This window comes from Erinaceus europaeus, chromosome 6, assembly GCF_950295315.1.
Source record: "Erinaceus europaeus chromosome 6, mEriEur2.1, whole genome shotgun sequence".
NCBI classification, from domain to species: Eukaryota; Metazoa; Chordata; class Mammalia; order Eulipotyphla; family Erinaceidae; genus Erinaceus; species Erinaceus europaeus.
In genome coordinates this window covers 45,549,899-45,562,841 of record NC_080167.1, presented here as the reverse complement: position 1 = coordinate 45,562,841, position 12,943 = coordinate 45,549,899, and the positions used below count along the sequence as shown (strand labels likewise).

At 45.3% G+C, this 12,943-nt stretch overlaps 1 pseudogene; it reads right to left on the bottom strand.

The window, feature by feature from the left end:
* Nucleotides 1-5,141: 5,141 nt before the first annotated feature.
* Nucleotides 5,142-6,408, bottom strand: LOC132538917 (histone H3.3A-like; annotated as a pseudogene).
* Nucleotides 6,409-12,943: the final 6,535 nt, after the last annotated feature.

Below are 12,943 nucleotides of genomic sequence, written 5' to 3'. Positions count from 1 at the left end.
TATCCAGTCAACCTAAGACAGGGCATCTGGTACTACTGGGCAAAAATGACCAGGTGTTCCAATGACGGGTAAGACGGAAGGCTGATCCCCAACCTAAGACAGGCACAGTCCACCCTGCCACAAAACAAAGTCCGCCAAACATCAAAACATGATATAAGACAGGGGGACATGTGGGGAGCCACATGTGCCCTCAAGGTTGCTATTGGCATGGCCATAGAGTTTATGTTAAAAGATAGTTCCTGGGAATCGGGTGGTGGCGCAGCGGGTTTAGCAAGAACTGGCTTGAGGATCCCAGTTTGAGCCCCCGGCTCCTCACCTGCAGGGGAATCACTTCACAGGCGGTGAAGCAGGTCTACAGGTATCTTTATCTCCCTCTGTCTTTCCCTCCTCTCTCCATTTCTCTCTGTTCTATCCAACAACCACAGTATCAGCAATAACAACAATATAATTACAACAAGAACAACTAGGGCAACAAAAGGCAAGATACAAGATACAAAAAAAAAAAAAAAGGATAAGATAGTTCCCGCTTCCCTACACCTTAGAGTCTTTGTTAAAAGATAAGGTCTTTTTCCCCATGAATCACCCAGGACCTTCCAGATAAACGGCTGACTACCATGACAAATAATATAAAATATAATCATAAATGAATAGGAAAGATACATCCCCCAATACTCAGTTGGTCAAGGCACCAAACCTCTTCTTCTATAAAGCATTCAAATCAGATGCCCTGCTAACCACGAGAAGCAGATTGTTTGTGTTTCTTTCACAGGAATCCCGGAAAAACCATCTGAACCCCTGCACACCCTGACGTCACTCACTAGATGGCACGACTACCGTGGCACACCCCCCGAAACCCTAGATGTCACTCAACGCGATCTGAAGAATCTGATTCACAGACTCCAAGGACAGAACCTTTTTACTGCCTGTCTGCCTTTCCTGCTTTTGCTTTGACCTGTCACGTTTTGGCGGTTCCAGCTCACAATCTACAGAAAAGCAGAATTCCAGAGGCTGACCTTCCTCATGCAGCATTTCATCCCCTGCCATTTCTCCCCCAGTCGCCTACTTTGGACTGAGACTTCTATCGGACTTGCTGATATACCCTTTGGACACTTTAGACAATTTTACAGCAGCTTCCTTCCCTTCACGTTGCTGGTTTTTCATAGACTGATCCTGAGTAATTCATAGACTTTACAGACTGTTGCCTTGAGGACTATACAATGCCAAATAGCCCCTCTGTTTGGTGGGTCATGCCTCCCGCCTCCCCCTCATTATGTATCCTTGCCCCTTTCCCCACCCAAACAGGGAATGCTCCTTTACACACCAATCCTTCCCTTCACACCACACTGGCTTTTACTTCTCCCCTACTTATCTCTTCCTATTTTGTTATGTCATTTAGGCTTATGCCCAAAAGGTTTCTGCCCCATGATAGTCTTTTATAGACTTTGTACATCTTATGCTATTACTAGGTAGAAAGATAGAAAAGATGTAGAGATATTGTGAAGAGATGGTTGAGCAGGCTGCGCTTAAACCTATGAGATGAGTCTCTCCAGGTAAGTCTCTCTCTCTAAAGAGGGGTTGAGCACAGGAAGACGCATAAATCTCACAAGGTTGGCAGCCATTTAAGCCTTTCCTCCTCCACAGAAAGTCCTACATCTTCCCACCCGAGCATGGCATTCCTCTAAAACATTTAAGCCTGCTCCATTCCATTTTTCTTTACTGTTTCCATTTAGATATAAAGGGATAGGAGGAGATGTTGCTGAGGACTTATTCTGATGCAGTCTCCGCCCCCAGGTTTTTCTATGCTCCGCTAAATCCTAGAGTGCCCCCTTTCAACCAATCCTGGCCCTACACGTCACCCCTGGTTGTCGCCCAATAAAAAGCCCCCTCACCCCTCCCCTCTCTCTCTCTGGGCTCTGGCTCTCCCTCTCTGAGGTCTCGCTCCCTGCTCTCCCCCCGTGGTCGGCCATTGCTGGCTGGCTCCACGTGGTCTGAACCAAACCTCCCCCCCCATCCTATAATAAAGATCTGTGTACCCCTTTGCTTTGGACGTCCGCTCTCTTCTCCGCGGTGCAGCCCGACACCAGACCGCGCAACAACAAAAAACCCTTTAAAAAATATTAGGGGGTCGAGCGGTAGCTCAGCGGGTTAAGCGCACGTGGACTGGCTTAAGAATCCCGGTTGATCCCCTGGCTCCCCACCTGCATAGGAGTGGCTTCACAGGCCGTGAAGCAGGTCTGCATGTATCTGTCTTCCCCTCCTCTCTCCGTTTTTCTCTGTCCTATCCAACAATGAATGACATCAACAACAATAATAACCACAACAAGGGCAACAAAGGGGGAAAACTGGCCTCCAGGAGTAGTGGATTCATGGTGCAGGCACTGAGCCCCAGCAATAACCCTGGAGGCAAAATAAAATAAAATAAAATAAAATATTAAAAAACTTATTTATTATTACTATTTATTTACTGTTACTTTTTTGCAATCAAACTTTTTAATTGATCTTTGATAGAGGGTGAGAAACAGAGAGAAGGGGAGACACCTGGAGCACTGCTCCACCACTCATGAAGAACCCCACACCCCACACCCCATGGATGGGGTTCTCTCTCATGGTAACATGTGCACTCTACCAGGTAAGCCATCACCTGATCCCTTATTTATTTACTTTTGTGAGGGGGCGGAGGTAGGATAGTGGATCTCCAAGGCCCCATTCTGGCTATGTGGTGCCGAGGGAGGGACGGCCTTTCACGGAAGCATGTCCTGGATGGTGCTCAAAGGGCAGTGAGAGATTGCGAGCCAGCGCCTCTGCCCTGGTGTTTATTTATTTTCCTAAAGTCTACATAAGAAGACCAGAACCTCCTGTGTGGATATCCCTGTGTAAGGACAAATGCCAGCAGTGCACCTGCATTCACACTGTGCCCTGATATTGTGACGAACTAGTAGCCAATCCAGGTTTAAACCTTTCATTCCAGATCCCGAAAGGAGTCATTCTCCCCCCACCCCCACCCCCCATAGAATTGTATGTTGTTGTTTCAATGAAACTGAAGGCTTTCTTGGCACACCAGCCCTAGCAGACTGAGGACTTCTAATTCCATGCATTAGTCTAACCAAACTTGCCCCTTGCCAGCCAGGAAGTGGTTTGACCTGATTTTGCTGCTCGGGTGGGAATTAGCATCTGGTGTGGAACACAAGCCTGGCTCTTTGTGAGCTGGATTTTTCATTCCTGGAAACAGAAGCTAGGAATGGCTTTCTGATCTTACCAGGTCTAAGCCCAGCTTGACTGGGCTGCTCCTCTCATTCTCTCTCTCTCTCTCTCTCTCCCCTGCTTTCTCTCTTTGTTGCTGGAAGGTGACAGCGACTATTTGCAGCATCTCTGAGGCATGCCCTAACAGCAAGCACTTTGTTGGGATTTACTGCTTAATTACCACTGTACCCCTGTCTGCCTGGGCTTGTGAATGTACTGGAACTCTCTTCTCATCTAGCAGAGAGGCAGCTGTAGCTATGAATTCAGAGAGGATTTTTTTTTAATGGCAAATGAATTATTTCGCAATTGGCATGGTCAAGTCAGCCAAAACAAGGACACAGGAGTAAGGTGACGTGAAAAAGAGGGAACAATGTTCTTACCAAAAAAAAAGGAAAAAAAAAAGGAGGCTATGCAGCCCAGGGTGTGGTACAGTGACAAAGGAACTAAACCCTCAAGTATGAGGTCTAGAGTTCAGTACCCAGCATCACATCCACATCTTCTCCCTAGTACTCTCTCCTCCTTTTCCTCTTTCTCTCATAAATTATTTTAATTTTTTTACCAGAGCATTTACTCAGCTCTGGTGTATGGTGGTGCAGAAAACTGAACCTGGAACTCTGGAGCCTCAAGCATGAGAGTCTCTTCACATAACCATTATCCTGTCTCCCCCACCCACAAATAAATTAATTTTTTAAAAAGAGTTACTCAGGGCCAGGTGGTGGTGCCCCTGGTTAAATGCACACGTGTATTACAGTGCACAAGGATCTGGGTTCAAGCTCCTGGTCCCCACCTGCAGGGGGAAAGCTTCACGAGTGGTGAAGCAGGTCTGCAGGTGTCTCTCTGTCTATCTCCCATGCTATTTCCCCCTCCCCTCACAATTTCTCTCTGTCTCTATTCAAAATAAATAAATAAAGATAAAAAATTATCATTAAAAAAAGAGTTACTCATTTGAAAAAGAGAAAGAGAGAGAAATGGAGGCTGGTGAACAACTAAGTTTGTTACCCCAACATTCCCTCAGAAAGGGAAGATGAAGTGAGGGAGGAGGGGAGGACAGTAAATAAATACTTGAACTCACAAGCATAAGGTCCTGAGTTCTATCCCCAGCGATATTCTGGTTCTTTTTTTTTTCTTACTCCAGCGTTATTGCTGGGGTTTGGTGCCTACACCATGAATCCACTGCTCCTGGAGGCTATTTTTTCCCCTTTTTGTTGCCCTTGTTGTTTTATCGTTGTTGTGGTTATTGTTGTTGTTATTGATGTCATTGTTGTTGGATAGACAGAGAGAAACGGAGAGAGAAAGGGAACACAAAGAGGGGGAGAGAAAGATAGACACCTGCAGACCTGCTTCACTGCTCTTGAAGCCACCACCGTGCAAGTGGGGAGCCCGGGCTTGAATCTGGGATCCTTGCGCCAGCCCTTGTGCTTTACGCAAAGTCTGGCGCAAAGGTCCTCTACCGCCGGACCCCCAATATTCTGGCTCTATCATCTTTGATCTCTCTCATTAATACATAATAAAATAAATATATTTTTTTAAGATGCAAAGCACAAAACTGCATCTAGAGTCTAATGTCTTCCTGCTGGAAGATGAAAAGAAGCATTTTGGTTTTTGTTTTGTTCAGGAAACTACATTTATTTCTTTGTTTGTTTGTTTTATACTAGAATTTCAATGCCTCTAGCTTTAAAGTATGTTTCCCCTGGAAATGCTGGTGTTTTTGGAAAGTGACCTCCTAATTCCCATGGGAGGTGGAGTGGCTTGAATTCTTCCTGGCCTGAGAAAATCTGAGAGGTGCCTTGTCACATGGAATGAGGCTTTGAGATCATCACCCTAATTCTGGACTCTTCTAAAGACCCTTTCATCTAAAGATCTTGAAGATCTGCACACACATCAATTAGTCCCTGGCGCTGACTGGAGGTAGATATTAGGATTCAATTAGCCTCTCACGAATGCAGCTTCTGTATCTGCAGAATTCAGGTCCCATTCCAATTCAGTTGGCTGTCAGACAACATGGGTTAGAACTGTGAAAATACACTTATACACAGATATACACATATGTATAGGTATAAGGGTATATGTATATAGAGATGGGTATCTCATATATATTTATTTATTTATTTATAGAGAGGGGCCATTTTTTCCATTTTATTGGCTAGAGCAGAGAGAAATTGAGAGGGAAAGGGGAGATATATATACATATATTTCTTTTTTTTTTTTTAGCATATTATAAACAATTTCTTACAAAAAAGTCACAAATTAAACCAAAGTATTTTACAGAATTTACTACAAAACACCATATAAACTGCCTTTGCTTATGCTCTCTCCCCCGTATCCGGCGAGCCAATAGGATGTCTTTGGGCATGATGGTGACTCTCGGCGTGGATGGCACACAGATTAGTATCTTCAAATAAACCCACCAGGTACGCTTCACTAGCCTCCTGCAGCACGCCGATGGCAGCGCTCTGAAACCTCAAGTGGGTCTTGAAATCCTGAGTGATCTCCCTCACCAGCCTCTGGAAAGGCAGCTTCTGGATCAGCAGCTCCGTCGACTTCTGATTGCGACGGATTTCTCCCAGCGCCGGGGTCCCGGGCCTGTAGCGATGAGGCTTTTTCACCCCGCCGGTAGAGGGGGCGCTTTTCTGGCGGCTTTAGTTGCCAGCTGTTTGTGGGGCGCTTTTCCACCCGTCGACTTACACGCACGTCTGCTTGGTTCGGGCCATCTTCTCCTACCTTAAGCCGAAGTCTTAGGCCGCTTCTTCGTTCACAGTGCTGCTTCTTCTCCCCAATATAGAGCCGCAGTCGACCAGCAAACAGATGACAATTCTACGGTGAGCAGCCAGACCACTCTGCCTTTTTTTTTTTTAAGTAAGTTGTCACTAGGGTTATCACTGGGGCTTGGTGCATGGTCAATCCAGTGCTACCAGTGGCTATAAATATGGAGACGGAAGAGGGAGAGAAGGAGAGAGAGAGACACCTACAGCACTGCTTCACCACTCATGAAGCTTCCCTATCCCACCCCTGTGCAGGTGGAGACTCTGGACTTGAACGTGGGTCCTCAGACATGGTGATATGTGCACTGTACTGGGTGTGACACTGCAGCCCTACCCCCTTTATCTTCTTTTCTTGGGACGTGGATGTTGGGTTCCACATTCATGGATTCAACCATCTGACAACTCCTGTTGGTTGAATCCTCTCTCTTCATACTGAACTGCTTTTATGGACAGTCAAATACAAATTACATGTGGGTCTTCAGTGGGGGGTAGGGGAAGACAATGCAGTGACTCCAAATCCTCATGTTGTTCATGGGTCAACTGTATTTACTTTAGAGAAGTATTTCTGGGAGCCAGATAGAATAAACATCTTGCAATGTGTAAGTACCAGGGTTCAAACCTCCAGTTCTCACCTGCAGGGAGAAATCTTCACAAGCAATGAAACAGTGCTATAGGTATCTCTCCTTCTGTCTCCCTCTCTACCTGTCCATTCTCTCTCAATTTCTGTCATAAATAGATAGTCTCTCCTGCCGGATTTGCAGGGGCTATGAACTTGACTGTTAAGTGCTTAGTCCTGAACCAAGGTCTAAGAACTCTGAGTGCAGAGGCTGCCTTCAAAGACTTTCCATTCTATTGAAGAGATTAACCATCCCCACCTGCAGCAGGAAAGCGTCACAACTGGTGACGCAGACTGTCGGTGTCTTTCTGTCTCTTTCCCTCTCTATCTCTCCTCCCCTCTCAATTTCTCTCTGTCTCTATCTAATAAATAAATAAAAACATGAAAAAAAGAAGTAAGCTGCATGCAGAAAACAAATAATAACATAGAAAGGATTTCAACTGGCCCAAGAAGTGGTGCAGCGCCAAAGCACTAGACTTACAAACCTTAGGTCCCTAGTTCAACCCCCTGCAGTTCATGTCCCACCCAGAGTGACCCTGCTTCTCTCTCCTATGTTAACATATAATATATATTTTTAAATATTTTATATATTTTATTTTAATGAGAGATACAGAGAGAAAGATACACACACACATACATGCCAGAGCACTGCTCATATCTGGCTTATGGTGGTGTAGGGGATTGAACCAGGGACTTTGGAGCCTCAAGTATGAAAAGTCTTTTACATAACCATTATGATGTCTCCCCCACCCCTAAAAAATAATATTTTATTATTTATTTTATATGTTTTGGATAGAGAACAAAAGAAATTGAAGGGAAAGAGGGAGATAGACAGGGAGGGAGGAAGAGAGAGAGAGAGAAAGAGAAAGAAAGGCAAGCTGGTAGTGCACAGAAAGAAAGAAAGAAAGAAAGAAAGAAAGAAAGAAAGAAAGAAAGAAAGGCAAGGTGGTGGTGCATGTGGTTTTTGTTGTTAAAATTCTCGGCGGCTCTAGTCGGCCGGGCTAGCTTCACGGGCGGGTAACAGAGACGCGGAGACAACGGCTGGGCAGGGAAGCTGTATTTCTTTATTCAGGAACAACGATTCATAAACTAAGACAAACTAATCACCAAGCAGAGCTCTGCTGTCTCTTTGCGGCGGCGCAAGCACTCTCTCTTACTCTGGAACTCAGGAACTCAGGAAGTCTGGCGGGGGTTCCTTCGGGGCGGGGCCAAGCAGGCCCGCAAAACTAACTGGACTGATCTAATTCTCTCGGTGGGGGAGAACTAGAACCCAATGTAAAGCATACAACAATTCCCCCTTTTCTTTTAACTAAATGGCTACAGTATCAAGGGTGTGGGGTGAACAGAAACCTATATCGTACAGGCATTTTTATAAAAAGAAACTGGCACAAACATGGAGAAACATGCAAGCAAGTAACACGAACCAGTGTGCTGCTAAGGGAAGCCCTGAGGGAGCCATATCTGCCTCTGTGGGCTAAACTTTATCAGCTTAAAAAAACATTTCTTGCCTCTGGGGGGCGTACCTGTCTCGACGGACATTTGTATGGGGGTGGGGAACGGCCTAGAGTCCCAAAGGCAGCTGGCTGCAATTTACTTACTATGAAACAAAACTTGTTATTAGCATATTTCTAATAGAGAAGGAATTTGAGACTTTTATATATCAACAACGTCTTTTAACCTTTTGTTACACCCATTCAAGATGGAGACACACCCTAGTTGTGGGCAGGAAAGGAAACCTCAGGCATGAGAATAATTAGCATAGCCATTGTGCGATCTACCATTTCTAATAGAGAAGGTAATGGAGAGTTTTACATATCAACAAGTCTATTTAACCTTTTGTTAGAACCAACTTAGTTAAAATATATTGATTGTTAACTAATTTTTACCTTAGACTTTAAATGTAAGTTAATTTTTATCTTTATGAGAATTACATTGAAAACCTTTTTTCATTTAACTTTGACTAGAAAGAATTTAGCCTTAAAGTTACTGTTTACCAAACTTTAAACATACACATAAACATGGTCATTAATACACAAGGAGAGAAACCTTTGTTACAAAGACATGTCATTTTAAACACGAATTTAGATATGTACTGTCTTAGTTGTTGGGGGGGGGGGGGTTTCACCATCCGGAGGTGGCTTTCCGCACAGCTTCACTTTTAGGAATTTCAGGTTGTGATCTCTGCACAAATCTCTGTGTACTCTAGCTTGTCTGCCTTTAGACCGGACCGGCGGCTGGAGATCTCGTGTGCCCAGTTTCGGCAGGGAGCCCGGGGGTCCAGGAGGCCCAGGATCATTCCAGAATTTATAGCAAGAGGGCAGGCAGGCCAGGCTTGTAGAAAGTGTGGGCCTAGGTGCCCAGGGGTGGCGGCCATGATAGGCTACCGCGGCCCTGCCCCATGGCCCTGCCATGTCTGCTGCCCTGCTCGCAGTGGCCAAGCAGCGTGGAGGGATCACGCATCCAGTGCCCTGCGCCATGCGGTGGAGAGCCGGCTCCTGTGGGCTGGCCTCGGGCTCTTGCGTGTTGGCACCAGGCTCCAGCGTGTTGGCATCGGGCTCCAGCATGTTGGTCTCAGCCTCCTGCGGGCTGCGGGGCTGCGGGGCTGCGGGCATGGTGCGCGGGGTTGTCTGGGTGCAGCCAGCTGGCTGGCTGTTTAACCAGGTGGAAACAGCAGCTCCGCGCCTCGCCTCTCACCCTCTGGCTCTTCCCGCTGGCTGTTCTGAGTTCGCCCGAGTGAGTGGAAACCACAGAGTGGTCCAGAGATAAATGTTCCAGAAACAGCAAAACAGTCTCGTGAAGAAAGAGCAGAGGCCTTTGGAGATCTCTTCACAAGCAGAAGAGAAGGCCATAGTACATAGGTAGCCAAATTGTCTTTACTTATCTGAGAGATGCACAGGTCAGCCCCATGTTGGGCGCCATTTGTTGTTAAAATTCGGAGGCTCTTGCCGGGCGGTCTAGCTTCACGGGCGGGTAACAGAGACGCGGAGACAACGGCTGGGCAGGGAAGCTGTATTTCTTTATTCAGGAACAACGATTCATAAACTAAGACAAACTAATCACCAAACAGAACTCTGCTGTCTCTTTGTGGCGGCGCAAGCACTCTCTCTTACTCGAACTCAGGAACCCTCTCCAACTCTGTCACTCTGGAACTCTTCCACTCTCCAACTGTGGAACTCTCTCTTACTCTGTAACTCAGGAACTCAGGAACCCTCTCTCGGGGTTCCTTGGGGCGGGGCCAAGCGGGCCCGCGAAATTAGCAGGACTGATCCAATTCTCTTGGCGGGGGAGAACTAGAACCCAATGTAAAGCATACAACAAAGAAAGAAAGAAAGAAAGAAAGAAAGAAAGAAAGAAAGGAAAGAAAGAAAGAAAGAAAGAAAGAAAGAAAGAAAGAAAGACAAGGTGGTGGTACATGTGGTTGAGCACACATGTTACAGTGTAGAAGGACTCAGGTTCAAGCCCCTGGCCCCCATCTGCAAGGAAAAGGCTTCATGAGCAGTGAAGCAGGGCTACATGTGTCTCTCTGCCTCTCTCCCTCTCTATCTCCCCCTCCTCTCAATTTCTAGCTGTCTGTATACAATAAATAAAGATAATAAAAATATTAAAGAGACATAGAGACCTGCAATACTGCTTCACTGCTCATGAAGCTTCTCTCCTGCAAGTGGAGACCTGAAGCTTGCACCTAGGTCCTTGTGCAGTGTAATGTGTACACTCAACTAGGTGCACCACCACTTGGTCCCACAAATAATATTTTAAAAGAAAGAAACTCACTCATGTGTACATTTCAGTCTCATGATTGGGGGGTATGGGGATGGGGAAGGAGGTTTGAACACAGACCTCTGGATTGGATCTCAGTACCACATAAATGGCAGAGTGGTGCTCTTTCCCTCATGATACAAAAGAAATACAACTCTTGCTTGACATGAAATTATGGACGAGGAAAGGAATTGGCTGCAGGAAAAAAAAAAAGAAGGAGAGAAAGAGAGAGTGAAAGAGAGATAAAGATAGAAAGGAAGGAAGGAAGGAAGGAAAGAAAGAAAGAAAGAAAGAAAGAAAGAAAGAGAAAGAAGGAAGGAAGGAAGGAAGGGAAGAAGGAAAGAAATGGTGGGGGCCAGGGGGTAGCCCAACGAGTTAATTGCACATGGCACAAAGGGCAAGGACCGGCATACTGATCCAGGTTCGAGCCCCAGCTCCCCATCTGCAGGGGGATTGCTTCACGGGTGGTAAAGCAGGCCTGCAGGTATCTCTCTTTCTCTCCCCCTCTCTGTCTTCCCCTCTTCTCTCCATTTCTCTCTGTCCTATCCAACAACAATGACAGCAATAACAACAATAATAATAACAACAATGATGGGCAACTAAAGGGAAAAAATAGCCTCCAAGAGCAGTGGATTCGTAGTGCAGGCATCAAAACCCAGTGATAAAACTGGAGGCAAAAAAGAAAAAAAAAAGGGGGTTAGGTGGTGGTGCACCTGGTTAAGCACACACATTACTGTGCAAAAGGACCCAAGTTCAAGCCCCTGGTTCCCACTTGCAGAGGGAAAGCTTCTCGAGTGGTAAAGCAGGGCTGCAGGTATCTTACTGTCTCTCTCCTCTCTACCCCTCCCCTCTCAATTTCTCTCTGTCTCTATCCAATAATAAAAATGAAAAAAAAATCTTTATAAAAGAAAAGAAACAGAACAGTTTAGAATAGAAGAGATGGTTTTCTTGTAACAGTGGTTTTCAAAGTGTGGTCTCTTGACCAATAATGTCAGCTGGGAATCTGTTAGAAATAAAAATTCTTTTCTTTTAATTTTTTAAATATTTATTTATTTATTTTCCCTTTTGTTGCCCTTTTTTAAAAAATTGTGGTAGTTGTTATTGATGTTGCTGTTGTTAGTTAGGACAGAAAGAAATAGAGGAGAGGAAGACAGAGAGGGGGAAAGAAAGACAGACACCTGCAGACCTGCTTCACTGCCTGTGAAGCGACTCCCCTGTAGGTGGGGAGCCGTGGGCTTGAACCAGGATTCTCATGCCAGTCCTTGTGATTCAGGCCATGTGTGCTTAACCCGCTGCACTACACCTGTCTCCCAGAAATACAAATTTTTGAGTCCCATCCCAGATCTATTTAATTAGACCTTCTCAGGTGGGACACAGCAGTGTTTTTTAATATATATTTATTTATTTTTCCTTTTGTTGCCCTTGTTGTTTTTCATTGTTGTTGTAGTTATTATTGTTATTGATGGCACTGTTGTTGCATAGGATAGAGAGAAATGGAGAGAGGAGAGGAAGACAGAGAGGGGGAGAGAAATGTCGGGGTTCTCCCCAACAGGTAGTCGCGAGGAGGGAGATCTGGATCAACGGGACCCCCCTTCTGGGGCTGAGCGGGAGGGAGAGTGTCAACGACTTGAGAAAAGACACCACGCCAAGTCGGGAGCTCTGTCAAGGCAGTGACTCGCTTTATTGAGGAAAAGGCCACTTTTTATAGGCAGCGGGTAGAGGCAGGGATGGAAAGGTAGGGTGAGATGACGTAGATAGCATAATGGTTATGCAAATAGATTCTCATGTCTGAGGCTCCAAAGTCCCAGGTTCAATCCCCTGCACCACCATAAGCCAGAGCTGAACAGTGCTCTCATTTAAAATAAAAAAAAAAAAAAGAATTAGTCTCTTATAAAGCTTTTCATTTATTTTTTAATTTCTTTATTGGAGGATTGATTAATGGTTTACAGTCAACAGAAAATACAGTAGTTTGTATATGTATAACATTTCTCAGTTTTTCACATAACAATTCAACACCCTCTAGATCCTCCTCTGCCATCATGCTCCAGGACCTGAACCCTCCTTCCACCCCAGAGTCTTTTGCTTTGGTGCAATAGGCCAACTCTAGTCCCGATTCCGTTTTGTGTTTTCCCTTCTGTTCTTATTTTTCAACATCTATCTACGAGTGAGATCATCCCATATTCTTCCTTCTCCTTCTGGCTGATCTTACTTAACATGATTTGTTCAAGCTCCATCCAAGATGAGGTGAAAAAGGTGATCTCACCATCTTTAACAGCTGAGTAGTATTCATATATATATATATATATATATATATATATATATATATATATATGAATGTATCATATAATATATATATATATCACAACTTACTCAGCCATAAAACCTTTTTGTTATGTAAAAAGTTTCAGCTTAGGGGGTCGGGCGGTGGCGCAGTGGGTTAAGCGCATGTGGCGCAAAGCGCAGGGACCGGCATAAGGATACCGGTTCGAGCCCCTGGCTCCCCACCTGCAGGGGAGTCGCTTCACAGGCGGTGAAGCAGGTCTGCAGGTGTCTGTCTTTCTCTCTCCTT